Source organism: Neophocaena asiaeorientalis, unplaced genomic scaffold (genome assembly GCF_003031525.2).
Source record: "Neophocaena asiaeorientalis asiaeorientalis breed wild unplaced genomic scaffold, Neophocaena_asiaeorientalis_V1.1 scaffold24, whole genome shotgun sequence".
Taxonomy (NCBI): Eukaryota; Metazoa; Chordata; class Mammalia; order Artiodactyla; family Phocoenidae; genus Neophocaena; species Neophocaena asiaeorientalis.
In genome coordinates, this window is record NW_020185317.1 from 4726962 (window position 1) to 4747354 (window position 20393).

The 20393-nt window shown below is 39.4% G+C and overlaps 1 pseudogene; it reads right to left on the reverse strand.

Moving 5' to 3' along the window:
* Positions 1 to 3024: 3024 nt before the first annotated feature.
* The window catches only part of LOC112392134 (transmembrane protein 216 pseudogene), a 35652-nt pseudogene continuing 18283 nt past the window's right edge, over positions 3025 to 20393 (reverse strand).

A 20393-nucleotide genomic window follows, 5' to 3' on the forward strand; every position in this document is an offset into this window, starting at 1 on the left:
AAAAATAATTTTTAAAGATCACACAAATATATGATAACCTGTAATCGTCTCTATGAAGGAAAAGTTCATGGAACTCATCTGAGGGCAAAGGAGCTCTTTTTGAGGCAGTGATATTAAGCTGATACCCAGATACAAATGTTGAGGAGGAGATAACTGGATAGAGTTCCTGGGTGCTGGCCAAGGGCATTTCAGGTCAAAGAAACAGCATTTTCAAAGGCCCTGAGGTAGGAGGCCGGAGTGGCTAGAAAGAAGCATTATGAGGTGAAGACTGAAGGGTGAGAAAGGCCTCACAGACCATGTTAAGGCTTTTTATTATTTTTCTTAAGAACCACCAAAATGTTGTAGGTGTAAATGACACATTCAAATGTGCATTTCCACGGGGAGATCAGCTCGGTGCTTTGTGACCACCTAGAGGGGTGGGATAGGGAGGGTGGGAGGGAGACGCAAGAGAGAGGAGATATGGGGATATATGTACACATACAGCTGATTCACTTTGTTATACAGCAGAAACTAACACACCATTGTAAGGCAGTTATACTCCAATAAAGATGTTAAAAAATAAATTAATTAATAAAATCTTAAAAAAAAAAAACCAAGAAAGAAACCAAATGTGCATTTTAAAAAGATCTCTCTGGTTGCTGTGACATCATTGTTTCTTCACCTCACCTCAGCCCCCAATTCTAAGAGCCACATCAACAGTTCAGAACAGTAACTTAGAAATCTTAGTCTGGCCACAACCTCCTGTTCTCCCAGGGTTGCAGCATATACCCCAGGACACCTGTTCATTTATTTCGTGGAGACCTCCAGTGGCTTTCGCACTCTACTGTCTACATACTCGTCCGTCTCTCTCCTTCACTCTCCTCCCTATCTAGCTGAAGGGGATCAGAACCTACCGCCCCAAAATATGTCACTTTGACATATTATTTTGAGCCCAAGGCACTCAAGAAACGGCAGATGTGGGAAGGGCTCTCTGCCCTCCCCCTTTCTACCTAAATGCAGGACATAAATTTCCAGTGAGAAAAATGCCCTCGCTGTACCATGAAAAGGGGAACATTCTTATCATGAGAAACGAGATGAATCTGTACAAACAGACCTACTAAGATAGCCCATAACTTTCATCAGTTCCCCCCATATATTTCCTAATCCTTTTCCCACAATCTCCTGCCCCTCACCCCAAACCCTTCTTCCTTTGCCTTGCTACATCTCCACAATGTACTGTTCTTTGTTGCTATGGTATACAAGCTCTCAGAACTATCTGCTTCTTTGTGTCTTCAGTTCTCTTCTATGAAGTCTCCTGTGCCACATGAAAATAGTACCACCAGATAAAACGTGTATGCTCTTCTCCTGTTCGTCTGTCTTTTGTCAGTTTAATTCTCAGGCCCAGCCGCAGGACGCAAGAGGCCAGAGGAAAAGTCTTTCTTCTCTTACATAGCTAAGATTCAGTGGTCCATCATTTAAACCACACTCTTATTAATAGGCACAATTACCTTGTCTTAGTCTTTCTCGTATGACATCTGCCCAGCAGAACCTAGCACACAGCAGAGGGCCTGGCACAGAGCAGATACACAAGAAAGATTTGTGAGTGAATGATTCCAACAGTTCACCATTTCCAAGTAAACTCTGCATCATGAACGTAGCTGCAGAAGATCACATACCGTCTGTCTACCTGTGTCACTGTGCCTCAGTTGGTTGGGTCCTCATCTTGCTTAGTTAGCACTTTGACTACTTCAAATCTTCCCTCTGAACTCACCTCACCCTCACTCACTGTCAGCAGACGACTCCCTTTGTATTTAAGAGGCATCACAAGCATTGCACAGGAGCTACACCAACTTCTGGCTACCAAGTCTGCAAACATACCTGAGTTTGCCTCACCCTTGACCTTCTCAGCGGAAGTTGCCCTTCCTCCTGTGTCCTGGATCCTATCCCCTGCCGCCTTCTCAGGAATCTTTTACTTGCCTAGATTTTCAACATCTCTCTCTCTACTGGCTTTGTTGTATCAGCATTTAAAACTGCTCATGTTTCTCCCCTTTAAAAAAGCCCTCCCTCCACCTTACCTTCCCAGCCAAATTTCTAGAAAATGTTTTTGTTACCAAGGCTGTTGCCCCACAATCATACCTCTGCCCCCCCTGAAATAGAAACCCATCACTCTTATCTAAGTTTTAGGAGGAAGCTGCAAAGAGAAAAAAACAAGAACTGGTTAGAAACAACTAGGTCCAAGGTGTTGGAAGATTTGACTTGCAGTGACCTTGGGCCTCATTACACACTCATTGTAGTGCATTAGCATGGTAAATGACACACCCACCAGTGCCGTGAGGGTTGATGATTGCCATGACAGCAACTAGGCAAGTTCCTAAGAGGACTGAAAGGAAAGGTCCAAACCACACCCCTGTTCTTGGATAAATCATGAATATTCTACTATGTTCAATTTCCTCCTTTTTATTTTTTTATTTTATTTTTTTAACAGAAAATACATATTTATTATAAAATAATGTTTGTTTCATGATGAGATTAGAAAAATAACAGTATGGGCTCCAGAAAAAGTTCTGGAGCTCAGTCTCTGAGAAATGGGATGAGTGGCTTTTGCATCACTCTGGAAGCAAAACCTCCTGAGGTGCCCCGCGCTCCTGCAGGACGTGGGACACAGCATACACAGGGAGTGTGTGGCTGAGGTCCTGCTGGAAGCCCAAGGAGCCTACACGGTCCACACAAGATGCTTTGGCCACGATGATCAAAGAGGAAAACTTGAGGTCAGAAGGGAATTGGTTCTGAGAAGGGCCAGGATGGTGACAGCTTCGCCGCTCCCTATACTGGAGTGTAGAAGAGTCTCTTGGGTTGATGATCCTGGTTTAGAAGATGGTGCCCAGTGGCCTTATGCTTGGTTTGTTCCCCAAGGAGTCTGTGCTGAGGAAAAGCTGCAACCTTTCCCAGGACAACTTGACCCACCGTTTCTCACTGGTATGGCTAAAGTACCAGAGGTATGTGTGGTCTCAGCCTGTGAGGGCTGCTGGCTGAAATTTTTGTACTTCAAATCCTGTCCATACTGGAGAAAGCAGCCAGGGTGAGCACCTCAAGCAGCAGCTCTGAGTCACAGAAGAAGAGCGAGATGCCGTTCATGACGGCTTCCAGAAGGAGCACGTAGGTCTGCAGCAGCAGGTAATAGGAGGCCATCATGGCAGATGGGAAGGTCAAGGCCACACTAATAGCAAGTGGCATCTTTCGTTGGCAGAGGTTTCCCTTTGTACCAAAAAATAGTCGAATTACTCCAATTCCAAGATAAAGGAAGAGTATCGCCACATCCAGTACTAGATTGGCTGTTGGATATGGTAACAGGAGACCTGCCGATACAAAAGTCAGAGCTTTATACAGAAATATGAAGAGTTCCAGCAGGAAATAGGTAGCATAATACCACCCGTTCAGAAAGAACAGGATTTCCAGGGGGGTGGAGGACAACCGTTTACCTCCAGAAACTCACCTCACAGTGACATCTTCAGTCCTCCTCCTTTTTATTTTGACCCTCTTATATACTGTATTTGGTGTCTCCGCCCAAACTGGGTTGAGAAATTGATTTGCGAACCAGGTTCCCACTTCTCCATTCTTTGGTCATTGAATAAAGCTTGTGCTGTTCCACTCTCAGCATCGTTTCGTTATTGGCTGCACAAATCGATTGGAAAAAGAAACTCCCTTGCAGAGACAAGGGGTCTCAGCCCAGGCTAGGACCCAGGCTCCAGTCCAGTCAACTGGATTACATTTTTAGCGTAATTATCACCATTTCCTTACCTCACATTCAACTTTTCAACTCACTGCAATCTGGCCTCAGCCTTCAGTGTGCCATAGAAACTGATCCCACCAAAGTCACCAGTGAGCTCCTTGTCCCCAAATCCAAAGAACACATTTAAATTCTCAGCTTCCCTTGCTTCTCAGTAGCTCTCAATATTATTGACCCCTTCCTCTTTCATAATCATTTTTGGGGAGGGGAACTCGGCCTTCTGGTTTTCCTTCTGTACCTATGACTGTTCCTTCTCTGTTTTCATTACTGACTATTGATTCCTAATCTCTACCAACTTGACAATGGTGGGGTTCCCTAGAGTTCTATCCCAGGACATCCTCCTTTCTCACACTTGACTTTGTCCTTACAAGGTCTCATCGCATTTTCTATTTATATCTGTGTGCTGCTAACACCGGAATCTGAAACAGGAGGGAAGAGGGCAGGGCACAACCTTTAGAAGAATGACATAGCCCAAAGACACAACACAAACTGATTAGAACCAAACAGGTCCAAGATGGCAGACAAGACAACTTCCACTAGACCCTGAGCCTCAGTATATGGTCATCGTATCACATCAGCAAGCTAAATGACACACCCACAGGCACCATGACAGTTCCAAGGCTGACCATAAAGGTCAAAAAGTGGGTGATAGCCCAATTTCTGGAAATCCTCGCCCCTTCCCCAAAATAGCTGGAATACTCCTCCCACTCATTAGCCTATGAAGTTACCCACCCCTAAAAAGCTGACAACCCCATACCTTGGTGCCTTTCTCACCTTCTGAGACAGCCCACACTCTGTGGAGTATGTTTCTCTCTAAATAAATCTACTTCTTACTTATCACTTTGTCTCTCACTGAATTCTTTTTGTGATGAGACATCAAGAACCTGACCTTCATTAAGTCCTGAGACCAGCTGTGTGATCTCAGTTGGAAGACTGTGGGTTCAAGTCCCAATTTGAGTTATATGGTGTCAAATCTATGTGAACAACCAGAGTCTTTCTTTGAGCTCCTCATACGTAAGTGCTTTCTTAATTGCTCCTCTTGAATATTTTTTAAGTGCCTCAAACTCAAAATATTCTGAAGTGAACACATGAACTTTCCTCCAAATCTGCTGCTTCTCTGATGTTCTTCTCTACCTTGGCAAATGGCAATACCATCGATCCTCTTGTTTAAGCCAGAAACCTTGACTCTTCCCTCTCACACCCCTAATCAATGAGCTCACACTTCCTGCCGCACTGGGTCAGGCTGCCATCACCATTTTACTAAAACGGTATAAAAGCTTCCCCACGGGCCTCCCTGGTGGCGCAGTGGTTGAGAGTCCGCCTGCCGATACCCATCCAGTCTTATCTCCTCAATCCGGCCTCCCCATTTCAGGCAGAACAACCTTTTAAAAAATGCACATCCGATCATGTCACTTTCCTATTTAAAATACTTTAACACTTCTTATTGTCCAATAGGCAACCTCTCCAGCTTCCAACCCCTCTGTCCCACTCTTTCTCCCCTCTGGCTACACTGGAATCTTCTCAGTCGTTTGAATTGAGCAGGCTCCTGCCCACTTAGGGGGTCCATACAAATGATGTTTCTTTCACTTGGAACGCTTAGCCACCCTCCTTTTGGCTAATTACCTGATTACCTCCCATTATCACTTCTTGGAAGCCTACCCTGACCCCACCCCCCCAGGTTAGATCTACCTGTTTCACATTCCTGTAAGACCTGGTACTTGGCACACTTGTAATTGTCTACTTTTATGTCATTACTTGTTTCATGTTTATCTTCCCAACTAGATTACAAGCTTCGTGAGGGTGAGGCTAGTACCTGCTTTGCCCGTATTGGCAGCAACAGCAGCACCTAGAGAAGGAACTAGCTCATTGCAGATGCTAAATCCGCATTTCTTCTTCTAATGACCAGCTTACACATAGCTAATTGTAGTTTCTTTACCTTAGCATCTAAAAGTGAAAGTGGGGAACTTCCCTGGCTGTCTAGTGGTTAAGACGCCGTGCTTCCAATGCAGGCGGCTCGGGTTCGAGCCCTGGTCGGGGAGCTACGATCCACGCTGGTGGGTGTCTGACGCTCCTCAGCTCGCCGGGGATGCAAAGCTGGGGCCTAGGAAACTGAAGACCAGTACTTGAATCTTTTCGTCAAGGGTGCTGACGGCATGATCAGACGTGTTCCCACCCACGCCCCTCATTTAGAGGCGCTAATGCCACCTAGTGGACAGAGTTGGTGTGCCGTCTTGGATCCTCCACTTCTTAATATTTATCGCTAACACAGCTCCACGTTCTTGTGGGTTTTAGAAACTTGTTAATAGATTGTTATGCAATGATATACTTAGGCACCATGCTATGCTCCTCAGGGATGAACACTTTGTCTTTCTTTAATTGCATTGAATTTTTATTGAGTCTACGTTGAAGTTTGATAAATGCAAATAGAAAAAACTTCTTTGGTCATTGTCATTCAGCGCTTTTTCCTTTCTCATAACAAGAAAGGCAACATTTATATGCAGGAAGACTCAAATTCTGCACCTCAATGTCTGTATTTTAAAATGGTAATAATAGTAGCATTTACCTCAGAGGATTATGGTGAGAATCACATAAATTAATCTGTATAAAATGATAAAAAAGTACCCAGCACACAATAAACACTCAGTAAGTGTTACCTATCTATTATTTATACTGTTCCACAGGGAAATTGGATACTTTTCTAGAGTATTAAAACAAAGATAAACATTTCAATTTCTGGCGTGCTCCAGAGTCATTCCTTTTGAAAACAAAGATGGCATAATCCAGAAGCTTAACTATTACAACTAGGCATAAAATTATGGATTAAAGTTTTCATTCATTCTATAATGCTTTCCTGAGTCTCTGCTATATGCAGAAATGCTGGAAAGCAGTGGTGAGGGACACGAGTCGCTGACCCCAAAGAACGCAGAGTCTAGGGACAGAATTAGTGTGTTGACCAAGCAAATAACCTGAGTGATATGTGCTGTCAGGAGAGTGCAGGGGCCCTGCGAGCAGATAGTGGAGGCAACTAATACAGTTTTTTTTTAATTGGAGTATAACTGACATACATTATTATATTAGTTTCTGGTGTACCACATAGTGAATTGATATTTTTATACGTTATAAAATAATCACCATGATAAGTCTTGTTACCAGTTGTCACCATACAAAGTTATGACTATATTCCCTTTGCCATACATTACATCCCCATGACTTATTTTGTAACTGGAAGTTTGTACCTTTTAATCCTTTTCCCCTATTTCACCCATCCTCTCACTCCCCTCCCCCTTTCTGGCAAACCACCAGATTGTTCATTGTATCTATGAGTCTGTTTCTCTTCTGATATCTTTTTTCATTTGTTTTTTTTTTTTTAGATTCTACATATAAGTGAAATCGTGCAATACTTGTCTTTCTCCATCTGACTTATTTCACTTCATGTAATATCCTCTAGGTCAATCCATGTTGTAGCCAATGGCAAGCTTTCATCCTTATTTTACTGCTGAGTAATATTCCATTGTGAGATATATAAATGTAGCCATCTATCTTTTTTAGCCATTCATCTATTGGCGGACACATACGTTGCTTCTGTATCTTGGCTATTGCAAATCATGCTGCAATGAACATTGGGGTGCATATATCTTTTGGAATTAGTGTTTTCATTTTCTTTGGATAAATACCTGGAAGTGGAATTGCTAGTTTGTATCACTGTTCCATTTTTAATTTTTTGAGGAAACTCCATACTGTTTTCCGTAGTAGTAGTACTAATTTACATTCCCAACAACAGTTCTCTTTTCTCCATGTTCATTCTCACCAACACTTATTATTAGGTTTTATTGTTTTGCCTTTTTTTTTTTTTTTTGACCGTGCCACGCGGCCTGTGGGATCTTAATTCCCTGACCAGGGATTGAACCTGGGCCACGGCAGTGAAAGTGCTGAGTCCTAATCACTGGGCCACCAGGGAATTCCCTCTTTGTTGTCTTTTTGATGATAGCCATTCTGACAGGTGTGAGCTGATATCTCACTTTTTGATTTGCATTTCCCTGATGGTGATGTTGAGCATCTTTTTATATGCCTGCTTGTCATCTGTATGTCTTATTTGCAAAAATGTCTACTCAGGTCCTCTGCCCATTTTTTAATCAAATTATTTGTTTTTTTGATATTGAATTGTATGAATTCCTTATATATTTTGGATACTAGCCCCTTATCAGTCATATCATCTGCAATTATCTTCTCCCATTCAGTAGGTTGTCTTTAGTTTTGCTGATGGTTTTGCTCACTGTGCAAAAGCTTTTCAGTATAGTCCTATTTGTTTATTTTTGCTTTTGTTTCCCTTGCCTGAGGAGACATATCCAGAAAAATACTCCTAAGACTGATATCAAAGAGCATACTGTCTATATTTTCTCCCAGGAAAATATATGGTTTCAGGTCTTACATTTAAGTCTTCAATCCATTTTGAGTTTATTTTTGTATTGGTGTAAAAAAGTGGTCTAGTTTCATTCTTTTGTATGTAGCTGTCCAGTTTTCCCAACACCATTTATTGAAGAAACTCTCATTTCATCATTGCTTATTCTTGCCTCCTTTGTCATAGATTAATTGACTATATAAACATGGGTTTATTTCTGGGCTTTCTATTCTGTTCCACTGATCTATGTGTCTGTTTTTGTCCCAGTATTACACTATTTTGATTACTATAGTTTTGTGACATACTTTGAAATCAGGGAGTGTGATGCCTCCAGCTTTGTTTTTCTTTCTCAAGATTGCTTTGGCTATTTGGGGTCTTTTGTGGTCGCACACAAATTTTAGAATTATTTTGTTCTAGTTCTGTGATGCCATGGGTATTTTGATAAGGATTATATTGAATCTGTAGATTGCTTTGGGAGGTATGGAAATTTTAACAATATTCTTCCAGTCCATGAGCACAGTATATCTTTCCATTTATTTGTGTCACCAGATGAATTCAGTAAAGTTACAAGATATAAAATATACAGAAATCTGTTGTGTTTCAACACACTAATAATGAACTATCAGAAAGAGAAATTAAGAAAACAATCCTAATGCAGTTTTATGGGAAAGGCTGGTAACAGATGAGGTTGGACTTGGAGAGATGGACTTTGGAGGCATCCTCGTCTTCTAGATAACTTCCTTTACCACCTTAAAACTCTTCTCTCTCTTTTCAGGTAACGCCAACAAATCCATGTTAATAGGTGAACAATCACATTTTAAGCTGTTACCTAGGAACATGTTTCTTCCAAGGGGTATATGCATTTTAAGGAAGAACTCTAGATCTTCTCACAATTTGTGTCCCAGACCAAAAGATCACCAAATGTCCTTTTTGACCTTAAGATTCTTAAACTTAGTTCAACAACACAACCTACAGGATGGTGGCCAAATAATCATTAGGGAAAAAAAAATTAACAGTGAACTTTAGTAAACAACATCATTTCGTGTTCTCATAGATGTGAAAGTATTTTGAAAGGAGAACAAAGCGCTATGCAAATGTAGGATATTATATTCCCCTCTCTGTATGCATACTCGCTCCTTCATGCCATGGGTATTGAAAGATTCAATTTGGGACTGTATTTCTGGCCCTGGGTCTAGATATCATGGTCATAACAGCTGTCATATAAATGAGCCGCATAAAACAGGGTTGCTTGTATGAGATAAATACGGCCCGACTTTCTGAAAAGATCTGTCTGGATTAAACATTGGGTTGAAAGACTTTAATTATATCTGTGTTACTCTTCAATACCAAATATATCACAATTCATCAACAGCCTTTTGTTCTTCCAATTTAAACATAAAATTGTATTTTGTCATTTTTGTCAGCTTATCTATCTGCTTCCTATCTGCTTCTGTCCTTCCCCTCCCCACCATCAATCATCAGGAGGTAAAAAATAAAAATAAAGCAAAATTCTCCTATTCAAAGAGCAAGACTCCAGACTAGAAGTATGTAGTCAAATAAAATTAATGGCTGGGTGAACAGTGATGCAGAAAGATTGTGTCAACCCATCAAGGTGGCCACAAAATCCTGAATGTCATATCCTGTTAGGATTAAGTCACAGGTCCTCATCTAGTATCGGAGAGTAGATCTTAAGATCTTACCTCCTCAAATCCCCAAACCAAAAAATCCCTCGCTGCACTAGGCTTCCCACCTCACATTTGTCGGAATTTCCACTGGGGAAGAAAGAGCAACAGAGCTACTCCCCTCAGGGTCCCTATTCACGCTCTCCCTCCTTTCCCCAGTCTGTTCAATTAGTTTGGAGATAAATAGCATCTCCTCCTCAGAATAAGATAGGGGACCTGTTATAACCTATCTGAGACCTTCCCAAGTTTCCCAGTCCATTAGGAAAGTAATACAGTATTAGCAGGGTGCCTAGTACTGAGCTTTTGCATAATAGGCACTAAATAAATATTTGTTTAATTGAACTGAATAGTCTAAGAGGCCACAGCCAAGCAGAGGCATGAGGAACCACGGGGGCCTGTTTGGATTCTACCTCTGATGAACATGGCTAATTTGTCCAAGACATTTTGTCTCCTGATAACTGGCTTTCCTAGACTGTCAAATAGTTTGTTGAGCAACCAGTCTGGTTCAAACTAAGGAAAATGTTCTACTAAATGCCTAAAAAGGTGGGAGGGGGTATTGACTCTCAAAAGATGACTTAAACTGACAATCACTGTATTTCACCTCTATTTTCACAAGTGGTCACTTTGTATTTTCTTAAAAACTCCTGCTGGGCTTCCCTGGTGGCACAGTGGTTGAGAGTCCGCCTGCCGATGCAGGGGACATGGGTTCGTGCCCTGGTCTGGGAAGATCCCACATGCCGCGGAGCGGCTGGACCCGTGAGCCATGGCCGCTGAGCCTGCGCGTCCGGAGCCTGTGCTCCGCAACGGGAGAGGCCACAACGGTGAGAGGTCTGCTGCTGCTGCAAAAAAAAAAGGCCGGGGGGTGGGGGGGGGGGGGGGGGTTGGGAATCTGGGTGTGGTGAATTAAAAAAGAAAATTCAAGACACTATGGCCTGGAGGGAAGGACTTGTTTTGGAGTTAAAAAAAAACAAGATCTGAGAATTGGTTCACTGCCTAGTAGGATCGTAAAGTACCACACCTTAAACATCATTCAAAAGTACCTGGCTTTTATTTACTTATCTTTAAAAGTCACAGAATAGACCTTCTAGGAAGGAGACATGGATTTGTTTTTCCCTACTCCCTGGAAACCACAGGGAACCACCAGCACATCAAGGGTCAAAATTCAAACTATTTATATCAATAAACTAAACAAAGAGTTTTAGTATTAGAAACATCACAGAGGGCAGATTTCTAAAGAAGCTCTTACTATATATTTCTTTTAAATCGTTCCTTGGTTTCAGCAACCCTGCCTTTGAAATAGCTCATATTGATCCTCTCCTCTCCCTATTGCCCTAATCCAGGTTCCCATCAACTCTTTTCTAGATTATGACAATCACCTCTAAAGAGTCTCCCTGCTTCCAGGCTTGTTCCTGCATCCATCTTTCTTCTACAAGGATGTCACAAATCAAAATATAAAGTGCAAAACCAAACAAAGGTAAAAAAACAATGAATATATGTATATGTATAACTGAATCACTTTGCTGTACACCTGAAACTAACAACATTGTAAATCAACTGTACGCCAGTAAAATAAAACCAAAAAACAGAACAACAAAAAAACCAAACAAAGCTAAGTGATATATTGTTTAGGGATCTATACATAGGAGGTGAAGTAATTCTTCAAAAAAACAAGGGAATAATGAACACCAAGTATAGGGTAGTGGTAATCTCTTAGGAGAGGCAAGGAGATGACACAGGAAAGAAGTGTACAAGTAGAGCAATGGAGCTGGAAATGTTTTAGTTCTTAAGTTGGATAAAAATGTTTTACTTCTTCTATCAGATGACAAGTTCACAAGTATCCATTCTACTATTCTGATTCATAATTTATATATGTGATATATATTCTTTTTAAAGAATATTTAATAATTAAATATTATTAAATATTTAATAAAATATTTTAAAAATTAATAATTACATAATAAACTATTTTAAGTAAGGTGAGTTAGAGTCGTTTAAGGAAAGTGTTAAGTGAACATTGGTACAGATATTATGCATTATATATGGTGATAATGTGAAAGTGGTAGGAACATGACCAAAATTTAGGAAATATAGGCCTATGGAAAAAAAAATCCATATTTCTTAACAGATCATAAAAAGGGCAGTCTGGCTCAAGTGTACTTTTCCAGCAATTTCCTCTCACTGCCTCCCTCCCAAATGTACCAAACAAACCATAATCTTTCATGTTTTGGGGCTCTTGCATGTGCTGTTTCCTCCTCCTGAACTCTTCACCTACCTCTCTCTGCTTGATGAATTCCTACCCATTCTGAAAGACCCAGCTTAGATGTTACCTTCCCCACAGCCTCCAGGCAGAGTTATTTCCCCTTTACCTTTCCAGAGTGTTCTGTTACCCATCCTCTGTTATTGCACTCATAAATTGTAGGCTTGTTTGTTGTTTACCAATCTCTCCATCTAAATGATAAGTTCCTTGAGGCCAAAACTTACTCAACTTTGCACCTTCAGTACCCAGGGCAGTGCACAGCATCCAGAAGGTGTTACTCCATAAGTAACTGAGGACTGATCTCAACAAAGAGCCAGAAGTACATCAGTAAGCCTTCCCCTGCTTGAGTTGCACTGTGACCTCCACCTCACTTAGACTGTCAAAGAATATAGCAATTTGAAGACTAATTCTACAGTCAAAGGGTGGTTAAAGACAAATAAGCCAATACACCGAGGAGAGAAAAGTTTACAGAGGCAGAAAGCCACTGAACCCAGAGTGTTCTCAAAGCAGGAAGCTGCACTAGAGAGGGACTGAGAAACTGTCATTTAAACACACACCGCTACTCTCCATGGGCAAGCAAGCATACAGAAATGACTGGAACCTTTTGTCATTAGCTCACAGAAGCTTCCAGAGCTTCAAAGTTTGAGGGAGACTGACAATGGGGTAGGGGATTGGCAGAGGAATATAACAGACGAAAAGGAGAAGAAACTTGGTCTTACTACCAATTCAGTGACCATCCACCCACCACGGCAACTCAGAATGAGGAGAAGTTGGCATGAGCTGTAGCCACATCAGGACCACTGACCTCTGAAGCAGGCATTCAGAGAACAATGATGCCTGCATTATTAGACTACGATGAATAGAGCTGGGTTTAGGTAAAAACAGTATATTAAGGGCAGCTTGTCTTGAAAGCCTTTCCATTTTCCTTCACCATTCATTCAACAATGATTTACTGAGCACAATTATTTCACAGGCATGGTACAAGGTGCTATGAGATCTTGAAGATGATTAAGATTTAGTCTTTCCTTCAATGAATTCACAGCCTACAGGGGGGCAAAGGTGACATCTGTACAAATAATTACAATATAGTTTAGAATTAATAATTATCCTATGTGAAGTATAAACCAAGAAATGTGGAAACACAGAGGAGAGGAAGCTTAAGTCTCAATTTAAAGATACTGACAAGGAAGGAATAACTAAAGGAGGTGACATATCATTTGAATACTGAAGAAGGAGTGGAATTTTAACAGATATGGACAGAATTGAGTTGTTCAAGAAGAAAGGAAAATGTGAGCATGGAGTAAATTCTGAGAATCTAGTGTACCCTTTTCATTCTGAAAGAATTAGTCCAGAAAGCTTTGAGACTGTCCCAAATAACAAATACTCCTAAGGCATATAATACCTCTTTATAACACTTAAAAGAATTAGGCCACAACAGAGAAAAATAAAGGGCATATACCAGCCCCACAATTGTACACCATAGCCAAAATTATATACTGCTAAATGATGTGAGCTTTCAGCATTGAATGCAATAAGAGATAATACAAATGTGGAATTGGTTTTTTCAACTTATTTTGAAAAGGGCCTTGGGGGTGTGGGATTGGACTAATCATAATTCATGGTCCATGATACTACTCTTCCTTGGCTAATGCATGAAAACCTTTATTTAATTGCTTGTTAGTTGGGTAGTTATTTTTAATAATGTAGCAATTTCTGATTTTGGCAAAAATAACAGGGTAACTGGTACTGGACTTATGTTCCCACTGTAAACAACTAGAAAGTTGAACAAAATATAGGGAAAACCCCCCAAGCTTTCAGATACTGGAAGACAAGCAGTTCAGTTAAGTGATCCCTGAGGAAAGGCAATCAAATAAAATGGTCCTATGCTCACTCTGGCTTTCTACGTGGATGTACTTTCCAGACCATACAACAAGGTAGAGGAACCCAAACAGAGTACAGAAGTTGAGTAATGAGTTGAGGAGACAGAAATCAGAAAGACAGCAAAATCCAGACATAGAACAATGCAAGATGACAATACATGTACTTTCCAGACCATACCACAAGGTAGAGGAACCCAAACAGAGTACAGAAGTTGAGGAGACAGAAATCAGAAAGACAGCAAAATCCAGACATAGAACAATGCAAAATGACAATTTCCAGCATCCATTTAAAAAATACTAGACATGAGAAGAAACAAGAAAATGTGACCTATGACCAGGAGAAAAGTTGTTGAAAATAGAATAATAATTTCTTGTCAAAAATAACATAAGCCAGAAGAAATATCTTGTGATATTTCTAACACACTGAAAAGCAAAACATGCTTGAAAGTGCTGAAAGTAAAATGCTGTCAACGTAGAATTCTATATCTACCAGAAATATCTTTCTAAAATGAAGGCTATGGCCATTACGGAGTAACAGGGACTGGGTTTGCCCTCCTGTATTAAACCACTTTAAAAAACAGGCAAAATATATGAGCCAATGATTTTTAGACAGTGAACAATAGTCAGTGCAGGACAATGACCATTGAGAAAGACTAAACAAACCAGGTTAAGTTCTGTGATCACTCCAGAGATTCATTCCAGGCCACATTACAGGCAGGAAAAACTCAGAGTCTGGTGGGATGAGACCTCAAACAATGTGCCCAACATGAACACAAAAATACTGAGGAAAGAAATGGAAGGTATTTTAAAATCAAAATTTAACTGCTAAGACTGAAAACTATAATATATGAAATGAAAAATTACTGGATGGGATTAACCGCAGTCTAGGTACTTCAGAAGAAAGCATTAGTTAATTTGAGGACATAGAAGTATCCAAAATAAAATACACACAGAAAAAAAAGACTGAAGAAAAAATTAACAGAGCGTTAATAATCTTTGAGACAATATCAAATTACCTAAAATATATACAATTGCAATTCCAGAAGCAGATGAGAGACATGGGGGTGACCAAAAAAATTATTTTGAAGAAATAATGTCTGAAATTTCAGAGGGAAAAAAGAAACATCACATGAGACAAATAGAACACAGAGACCAAGATGGTAGATTTAAGTCCAACAATGACAATAATAAAAATAATTGGTAAAAACAGTCCAATTAAAAAGTAACACTGTCACACTTGATAGAAAAACAACCCCCAGCTATTTTCTGTCTGCAAGAAATGCACTTTAAATGTAAAAATATAGACAAGTTAAATTTGACAGTTGAAATAAGATATACCATGCCAACACCAAGCAAAGGAAAGCTGGAATAGAGATATAAATATCAGATGAAGTCCATTTCAGTAAAAGGAATATTATGAGGGGTAAGAAAGGAAATTTCACAATAATAAAGGAATCAATTCATTAAGTGAACATAAAAATTCTAAATGAATATGAAACTAAAAAAAGGCTTTGAATATACAATGCAAAAACTGACAGAACTAAAAGAAATAGACAAATCTATAATTTTTCAATACTGCACTCTCAATAATTGATAGAAATGACAGGCAGACACAAAATCAGGGAGAACACAGAAGATCTGAACTGCACCATTAAACAAGTTGCTCTAGTCAATAATTATAGAACAAAAAGGGCTTTGAATATACAATGCAAAAACTGACAGAACTAAAAGAAATAGACAAATCTATAATTTTTCAATACTGCACTCTCAATAATTGATAGAAATGACAGGCGGACACAAAATCAGGGAGAACACAGAAGATCTGAACTGCACCATTAAACAAGTTGCTCTAGTCAATAATTATAGAACAAGGCCTTCCCTGGTGGCGCAGTGGTTGAGAATCTGCCTGCTAATGCAGGGGACACAGGTTCAAGCCCTGGTCTAGGAGGATCCCACATGCCGCAGAGCAACTAGGCCCATGAGCCACAACTACTGAGCCTGCGCGTCTGGAGCCTGTGCTGCACAACAAGAGAGGCCGCGATAGTGAGAGGCCCGCGCACTGCGATGAAGAGTGGCCCCCGTTTGCCACAACTAGAGAAAGCCCTTGCACGGAAACGAAGACCCAACACAGCAAAAATAAATTAATTAATTAATAAACTCCTACCCCCAACATCCTCTAAAAAAAAAAAAAAAAAGTAATAGTCTCCTCAGCTGTAAACCAGGGACAATAAAAAAAATAAAAAATAAAAAAATAATTATAGAACAACTCATATTCACTAAGCCATGAGCTATCTATCCTACCATACAGAAATTACCCTTATCAAGAAAAAAAGAGAAAGGACATTACTACTGATCCTACAGACATTCAAATGATAATAAAAGAATATTATGAATAATTTTATGCAAATACATTTCAAAACTAAAATGAAATAGGAACATTCGTTGAAAGACACAACAACCAAAGCTCACTTAAGAATAAATAGATAACCTGAATGGCCCTATATCTAATTAAAAATTGAATTTGTAGTTAAGAATGTTCTCACAAAGAAAATTCCAAGCCCAGATGACTTCTCTGGTGAATTCTACAAAGATTTAAGGAAGAAATAATGCCAATTCTACACAAACTCTTCCAGAAATCCCAGGTGTGAAAATTCTTTCCAACTCATTCCATAAAGTTATAAGAAAAAAAAGAGAAAAAAAAGACCAATATTCCTCAAGAAACAAATGCAAAAATTTTTTAAATATTAGCAAAACAAATCCAACCATAGTTCAACCATATATAAAAAGGATAACATGTCATGAATAAGTAGAGTTTATCCCAGGCCAAAGGAACAATACAAATGGAAAAGTATGTATCCTACACCACATACAAAAATCATCTCAAGATGAATTAAGGGTTTAAATACAAAAAAGAAAACTTTAAAATTCATGGTAGAAAATAAAAGAAAATGATTTAGACCTCAAACAGGGAAAGATTTCTTGTATAAGACAGTTTCTTAAAAAGCATCTGCTACAAACATTGATAAATTATATTAAAATTAGTATATATTATTCATCAAAAGATATCTTCAAGAAAATGAAGAGTAAAGTAAAATGGAGATAAGATATTTGCAATACACATATAATTAGTCTCAAAAATATAAAAAGAGTTTCTACCAATCAATAAGAAAAAACACATAAAATTAGAAAAAATAACAAAAGAAACCTTAAAACATTTGCCAGGAGCAGAAACACATACAGCCAGTAAACATATGAGGAAATGTTCAGTATCATTAGTAAATAAAACCAAACTCACACTCACTAAGCCATGAGACAGTTTATTATCTTACACAGCAAGAAAGACATGTGTAGTGTGGGCCTCAGGCAGACCACACATAAGTTCAACTTCCCTTCTCTGTGCTCTCCAGGTGCCTCCCTCCTCCTTACTTCTACTCCATCCTTCCCATAAGAAAAGATACTCTTTCTTCCACATGACTCTTTTTAGGAGCAAGAACAGGCGGACACAAAATCAGGGAGAACACAGAAGATCTGAACTGCACCATTAAACAAGTTGCTCTAGTCAATAATTATAGAACAGGGCCTTCCCTGGTGGCGCAGTGGTTGAGAATCTGCCTGCTAATGCAGGGGACACAGGTTCAAGCCCTGGTCTAGGAGGATCCCACATGCCGCAGAGCAACTAGGCCCATGAGCCACAACTACTGAGCCTGCGCGTCTGGAGCCTGTGCTGCACAACAAGAGAGGCCGCGATAGTGAGAGGCCCGCGCACTGCGATGAAGAGTGGCCCCCGCTTGCCACAACTAGAGAAAGCCCTTGCACGGAAACGAAGACCCAACACAGCAAAAATAAATTAATTAATTAATAAACTCCTACCCTCAACATCCTCTAAAAAAAAAAAAAAAGTAATAGTCTCCTCAGCTGTAAACCAGGGACAATAAAAAAAATAAAAAATAAAAAAATAATTATAGAACAACTCATATTCACTAAGCCATGAGCTATCTATCCTACCATACAGAAATTACCCTTATCAAGAAAAAAAGAGAAAGGACATTACTACTGATCCTACAGACATTCAAATGATAATAAAAGAATATTATGAATAATTTTATGCAAATACATTTCAAAACTAAAATGAAATAGGAACATTCGTTGAAAGACACAACAACCAAAGCTCACTTAAGAATAAATAGATAACCTGAATGGCCCTATATCTAATTAAAAATTGAATTTGTAGTTAAGAATGTTCTCACAAAGAAAATTCCAAGCCCAGATGACTTCTCTGGTGAATTCTACAAAGATTTAAGGAAGAAATAATGCCAATTCTACACAAACTCTTCCAGAAATCCCAGGTGTGAAAATTCTTTCCAACTCATTCCATAAAGTTATAAGAAAAAAAAGAGAAAAAAAAGACCAATATTCCTCAAGAAACAAATGCAAAAATTTTTTAAATATTAGCAAAACAAATCCAACCATAGTTCAACCATATATAAAAAGGATAACATGTCATGAATAAGTAGAGTTTATCCCAGGCCAAAGGAACAATACAAATGGAAAAGTATGTATCCTACACCACATACAAAAATCATCTCAAGATGAATTAAGGGTTTAAATACAAAAAAGAAAACTTTAAAATTCATGGTAGAAAATAAAAGAAAATGATTTAGACCTCAAACAGGGAAAGATTTCTTGTATAAGACAGTTTCTTAAAAAGCATCTGCTACAAACATTGATAAATTATATTAAAATTAGTATATATTATTCATCAAAAGATATCTTCAAGAAAATGAAGAGTAAAGTAAAATGGAGATAAGATATTTTCAATACACATATAATTAGTCTCAAAAATATAAAAAGAGTTTCTACCAATCAATAAGAAAAAACACATAAAATTAGAAAAAATAACAAAAGAAACCTTAAAACATTTGCCAGGAGCAGAAACACATACAGCCAGTAAACATATGAGGAAATGTTCAGTATCATTAGTAAATAAAACCAAACTCACACTCACTAAGCCATGAGACAGTTTATTATCTTACACAGCAAGAAAGACATGTGTAGTGTGGGCCTCAGGCAGACCACACATAAGTTCAACTTCCCTTCTCTGTGCTCTCCAGGTGCCTCCCTCCTCCTTACTTCTACTCCATCCTTCCCATAAGAAAAGATACTCTTTCTTCCACATGACTCTTTTTAGGAGCAAGAAAATCTTTGTTCCCTTTATATCTTATTGGCCAGGATTGAGTCATTTGCCCCTTCCTGATCAGATTGCTAGAAGGGGAGTGAGAGTACCATGCTTGGTTTAGACTTATGACTCAAGGAGTTGTGGCATCAACAGCACATCCCCTACACAAGGAACTGCAAAGAGTTATATATGGCTGTAGCATAGCACAAACAGAATGAGGTAGTGAATGACAATAGTTGAGGCACTGGAAGCTAAAGGAGAGAGAGACTGTTTCCAGAAGGACCGTGGTCAAAAGTGTCAAACACTACAGAGAGGTTACTTGAAGGAACTTGTCAAAGTGCCCATTAAAATTACTTTCGGGAGATTACTGGGGCTCTGAGGGGGTAGTTTTAGGCATGATGGGTGAAGTCAAGTTTTAGAGGCTTGAAGACTAAGTGAGAGATGAAGATGGAAAGATCACAAGTGTAGATATTCTTACAAGAAGTTAGATGGTAAACGGGGAGAGACAAGGGGTTGACAGCAACACCCTGGTTACCAAATGCTCTGAGAGAGGAATCACTCAACCTGGGCTGGTCCTAGTTAATAATATGGTATTGCATATTTGAACATTGGTAAGAGTAAATCTTAAACGTTCTCATCACAAGAAAAAAAAATTTGTAATATGTATGGTGACAAATGTTAACTAGACTAATTGTGTTGATCATTTTGCAATGTATACAAATATTGAATCATTACGTTGTATACCTGAAACAAACATAATGCTATGTGTCGATTACACCTTAAGTTTAAAATTCTTTTAAAATATAGAAAATAAATTTTATAATAAAGGAAGAAAGAAGAAGACCCCGAAACAACAGACCTCAGGGCAAGAGACCCCTGGAGCCAAGCGGGACCACAATCTCTTGCTTGACACCATCCTTCCCACCCCCCACCCCCCATTATGGTCCTGCCTGGCTCTGTGACAGCAGAGTTATCCACAGCTTCTAGAACGGAGCCTGGGAGGTACTCGATGATGACTGTTAACTACTTTCTTGGCTTAAAAGTCATTATGGAGACAGAGGGGCTTTCCTATTCCTGTCAGCATGGTCAGGTCTTCATTCGTGGACCAGGTCCAGTTCTGAGAGCCACAGCTGAGAAGAGAAGCAGGGCACATGGCCAGGGCACACAAAGGAGACCATGATTAAAGGGTTGGAAAAGAGAGCCTGTGAGGCAGGTTTTAAGGAACTGGATTTT